General features: G+C 47.5%; 1 pseudogene; it reads right to left on the bottom strand.

Annotated features, from left to right (window-relative positions):
• Positions 1 to 1,039: 1,039 nt before the first annotated feature.
• On the bottom strand, positions 1,040 to 2,917 carry LOC105546053 (annotated as a pseudogene).
• Between the last annotated feature and the right edge of the window lie 2,504 nt (positions 2,918 to 5,421).

The raw sequence follows: 5,421 nt of genomic DNA, 5'->3' as shown, positions 1-5,421 counted from the left end.
TTTTTAGTTAATGAGGTATAATTCACATACCATTAAATTCATCATTTTAAAGAGTGCAATTCAGTGGGGTTTTGTATATTCATAAAGTTGTGCAACTATCACCACTATCTGATTTTAGGATGTTTTCACCATGCCAAAAGGAAACCCCATATCCATTAGGCAATCATTCCCCATTGCCCCTCCCCCAACCCTAGGCAACTAGTCATCTACTTACTTTATTTATTTATTTATTGCATTTGCAAAGTTGGCATCGTAGCTTTATTTGTGCGCCGAGGGCGAAGGCAATCTGTCGTCAACTCTTCTTTCCCTGATATGCTCCAGAATAAAGAGAGGTGGGTGGAACAGCCGTGAGCACGGCCAGGTGTGGGCTATGTGGTCCGCCAGGAGTCCTTAGGGCTGTGGCCCACGTGTGCACATCCTGTTTCAGAGGAGGGGGCCTGAGGAAAGGGAGCCAACAGGACCAGGCAACTGTTAAGCTGAAAGGCTGCAAGTTTGATGGGACATAGACTTGGGCAGAGGGAGAGATGAAGTCAGGACAGGGCAGGGCTGTGGCTTTACAGACTTAGGGAGGCAGAGCTGCTGGGGAAATGCATTCTTCAGGCAAGCTTGTGCTTTGCTGTCCTCAAAGTGGGTTCCTCTGCTTAATGAGCCCTTAATCTCTCCCCAGGAAAGTAGGAGAAGAGAAAACCCAAAATGAGAAGGAAAATTTCTGGGCTGGACTGTCTGAGACTGGTTGTCTGAAATAGTCCAGAAAGAACATGATTTCTCAGTTATCTAGCATTGCTTGTTGCAGTCCAGCTCCCATGACCTTAGTGTCCTGGAAGGCTTAAGGGCCTGCTGGTATCCTCCCTATAGAAAGGAAGCCCCATCAGTCATTAAAGATTATCTAGCAGCAGGCCTAGTAGTAGAGCAGGCTGACTTCAGGTTTAGTGCTCAAGGTAAACAGTGACTGTGATTAAAGGAAACTGATGTTTTTCCCTCAGCTTAAATTGCATCCCATCTCCAGACCTGGCTGGGCCATGGGTGAGAAGGGCAGGAACTAAGCCAGATGGAAGTCCCCCCGCTGGCCGCCAGTCTTGCTAATGAGCTTGATCTCCTCCAACATGATGTCCCTGCTGATAGCCTTACACATGTCATACAGAGTGAGGGCGACCACTGCACCAGAGGTCAGGGCCTCCATTTCCACCCTGGTGGGGGCCCCAAGTCCGGCAAGATGCCCAGATCTCCACGGCATGGCACGCGCTGTCCAGCTCCAGCTGCACCTGGAACGTGGCTCAGGACCACATGGTGGCACAGAGGGATCAGCTGGCTGGTCAGCTTGGCTGCCTGGACTCCAGCCAGCTGGGCCACCACCAGGGCATCTCCTTTCTAGAGCTGGTTCTGCTGGACAAGCTTGAAGGCTACAGGCCCCAGGAGGACCATGGCTGAGGCCATAGCCACCCGCTCTTCCTGCTCACATCTACCATAGCTTCCCGTCCTTCCAAGTCCACATGCGTTAGTTGTTCTGAGGTTAACTGGGGTCCTGAGGGGGCAGCAGGAGCCCAGGAACCTGGGCTAAGGCACTTTGAGTTGGCATCTGAGTCTGCATGGGAAGTGTAGTGTCTCTGAAAGGAGCCACACCCTAGCTGCTGCTGGGCTAGAAGAGGGGTCTGGGGAACCCTGTATCCTTTCCATGAAGTGGCCATCTGGCTAGAGAAACTCATTCTGGATCTTAGACCCTGAACATGGAGGGGGTCCCAGGAGGAAATGCTTGGATTAGCTGGTGGGGAATCGTGGAACATCAAAAATGACTTGATGGGTCACCGGTTATTCATCTGGGAAATACTGAACATGCCTGCATGCTGCCGCTTCTTCCTGCCCACGGCAGCCCGGATGATTCTCAGCAGCTCCTGCTTGGAGGCCCCAGCTTGCAGTGATCCCGTAGAGATACCTCAGAGTTTCCAAAAGAGGCAGACCTTGAGGTTCCCATCAGCTGTGATTCACAGGCGGTTGCAGGTCCCACAGAAATGTTCAGACATGGACATGATGAAGCTGATCTGGCCTTAGAATCCAGGGATTTTTAAAGACCTTGGCTGTCCTGGATTCCTCCTCTGGCAGCTTCTCCAGCTCTGGCCATTGCTGCCAGGCAGTTTCTAGCATCTTCTTATAGCTGACCATCTTCTTGAAGTTCCACTTGTTACCATCAAAGGGCATGTACTCTATGAAGCGCACGTCCAGGGGGAGGCCCTCGGTCAAGGCCACAAAGTCCAGGAGTTCATCCTCGTTAAGGCCTCGCATCACCACGCAGTTCACCTTCACAGGGTTGTATAGCCCGTGGCCTTGTGGATGCCCTCCATGACCTTGTGGAAGCCTTTCCTGCGGACGATGAACTCAAACTTGGCAGGCACCAGTGTGTCCAGCCTGATGTTGATGGCGCTGAGACCAGCCTTGTGAAGCTGGGGCAGCAGCTGGGCCAGGTTGATGCCGTTGGTGGTGACACCGATGGTCCTCAGCCCTTCCAGCCGCTGGAGTTGGGCCACAATGTCCACCATGTCCGGCTGAATGAGCGGCTCACCGCCCATGAGCCGGAACTTTTTCCACGCCTTCCTTCACAAAGAGCCAGGCAAGGGTCAGGATCTCCTCTGTGATCAGCAGGTTGACCTTGGGGGTCAGCGGGACCCCTCCTGGGGCATGCAGTACTGACACATGAGGCTGCTCTTCTCCATGAGGGAGATCCGCAGGTAGCTGTGCTGCCAGCTGAAGCTGTCTGTGAGGAAGGCGGAAAAGGGGGCCTTGTGCTCCCGCAGGAACTGCCTCGCCCAGACAGCTCCTCTCAGGCAGCTTGCGCGGACTCGCCGGGGCGGGGCGGCATCACCGGAAACCCTGAGCTGCAGCTCCAGGCGTTGGACCTCAGGAGCCGCCTCAGCATCCGGGACATCCAGGACAAGCTGTGGCTGTCACCTTTCATTAATAAAGTACAAGCTTTCTTAGACTTCCTCTCACAAACCCTCTAGCAAAGCAAACTTCCACTTAAATCTCACTGGCCAGAACTAAGTCATATGACCACACATAGATGCAAGGGAACCTGAAAAAACCTACGGGAAACTGGATTGACTAATTGGCTTATATCAATAGTTCTCAACCCTGGTTACATATTAGAATCTCCTAGGGATATTTTAAGTGTACATCTCTGAACATGGTCTTATCCTAGGTTCAGTGGTTCTCAACCAAGGGCAAGTTGGCAATGTCTGTGTACAGTCTTGATTCTTGTAACTGGGGCGAGGTGCTCTCGGCCCGCAGCCGGCTTCGGGAGCACACTGGCCGAGCAAAAGCGATTCTCCTACCTCAGCCTCCTGAGTAGCTGGGATTACAGGCATGCACCACCACGCCCGGTTACTGTTTTTTATTTTGAGTAGAGGTGGTGGTTCCCCATGTTGGCCAGTCTGGTCTCGAACTCCTGACCTCAAATGCTCTGCCTGCCTCGGTATCCCAAAGTGCTGAAATTACAGGCGTGAGCCACCGCACCAGGCCCATCTACTTTATGTTTCTATAGATTTACCTTTTCTGGATGTTTCATATAGATAGAATCACACAATATGTGACCTTGTATGATTGGCTTCTGTCACTTAGTGTAGTGATTTCAGGGTTCATCCATGTCGTAGGGTGTGTCAGTGCCCCATTACTTTATGATGGCTAGTCATAAAGTAATGTATGTATAGACTACATTTTATGTATAGACTACATTTTGCTTATCCATTCGTCAGTTGATGGACATTTAGACTGTTTCCACCTTGGGCTGTTATGAATAACGCTGCTGTGAGCGTTCATATATAAGTGTTTGTGTGCACTTGTGTTTTCAATTCTTTTGGATATATGTATATGCAACTGTTTTTATTTATCCCTTTATACTTCCTGTTATGAGAGATGAAGATTTAGCTTGTTTACAGTATTCTCTCTCCTTCCCATTTCCATCCTACCAGTTGAGTATCTGTTTTTACTTCTTCCTTTTATTTCATTTGTAACTGTAGTAATTGTGATTGATTTTCACTCAGATGACAAAAAACTGCCTACGGCAGCTTAAACACAAAGAAATTTGTACTCACTTAACAAGTCCTGCTTATTGTTGGTTCAGCTGCCAAAAACTGCCAGCAGGGACTCAGTTTAAAATAAAATAAAAATTTAAATAAAATTTTTATTTTATGCCTTTTCTGTCTTTCCTCTCTGCCATCCTTAACAGGCTAGTTTTTATATTCATGCTTGTCTTCATTTGATTACAAGATGATGGCCACAACTCCAAACATTCACAGCTTCATACAAACAGGAAAAAGAGAATAGGCAAGAAACAGAAGCTGTGTCTGTCACCTTTCATCAATAAAGTACAAGCTTTCTTAGACTTCCTCTCACAAACCCTCTCGCAAAGTAAACTTCCACTTAAATCTCACTGGCCAGAACTAAGTCATATGACCACACATAGATGCAAGGGAACCTGAAAAAACCTACGGGAAACTGGATTGACTAATTGGCTTATATCAATAGTTCTCAACCCTGGTTACATATTAGAATCTCCTAGGGATATTTTAAGTGTACATCTCTGAACATGGTCTTATCCTAGGTTCAGTGGTTCTCAACCAAGGGCAAGTTGGCAATGTCTGTGTACAGTCTTGATTCTTGTAACTGGGGCGAGGTGCTCCCACCACTAAGTGGATAGAGGCTAGGGTGGTGTAAAACACCCTACAACACACAGAATGGCCCCCAACAACACAGAATTATTCTGTTCAAAATGTCAGTAGTGTCAAGTTTGAGAAAACTTGCCCTAGACCAATTAAATTATAATCTCTTCTGGGTGGTTGCAATGTGCGGCCAGGGTTAAGATTCACTGGTTTCTGAATGATCCATTACGTATCATCATTACACCATATTGATATCCTGAACAAAACTAGGGTCCTGTTACAAGGAAGTAAAGGGGAATAAATATTGGTTACGTAGTGTGTCTGCTCCAGTAACTTTGGTCATATGCTAACAGTTTTACTTCTAATTCTATTAATTATGTAGTGTCTCTTGGTTCCTGTTTCGTGAGAGGGGAATATCAGCCTGTCGCGCACTTTGAGTTCTTCTCCCTTTTACTTTTCAACTTCTATAATTTGAAATTTAATTTTAGATTGACAAAGTGAATAGCACTTATTTTCTGTCCTATAATCAAAATTACATCTATATGTTGTCTAACTATAGATTTTTTTCTTTCTCTTTTTTTTTTTGAGACAGGGTCTCACTCTGTCACCCAGGCTAGAGTGTAGTGGCATGATATTGGCTCACTAAACCTCCAAATTCAAGCGATTCTCCTGCCTCAGCCTCCCAAGTAACTGGGATTACAAGCACATGCCCCCATGCTTGGCTAATTTTTGTATTTTTAGTAGAGACGGGGTTTCACCATGTTGGCCAGGC

This window comes from Mandrillus leucophaeus, unplaced genomic scaffold (assembly GCF_000951045.1).
Source record: "Mandrillus leucophaeus isolate KB7577 unplaced genomic scaffold, Mleu.le_1.0 Scaffold348, whole genome shotgun sequence".
NCBI classification, from domain to species: Eukaryota; Metazoa; Chordata; class Mammalia; order Primates; family Cercopithecidae; genus Mandrillus; species Mandrillus leucophaeus.
This window is presented reverse-complemented; position numbering and strand designations above follow the sequence as displayed.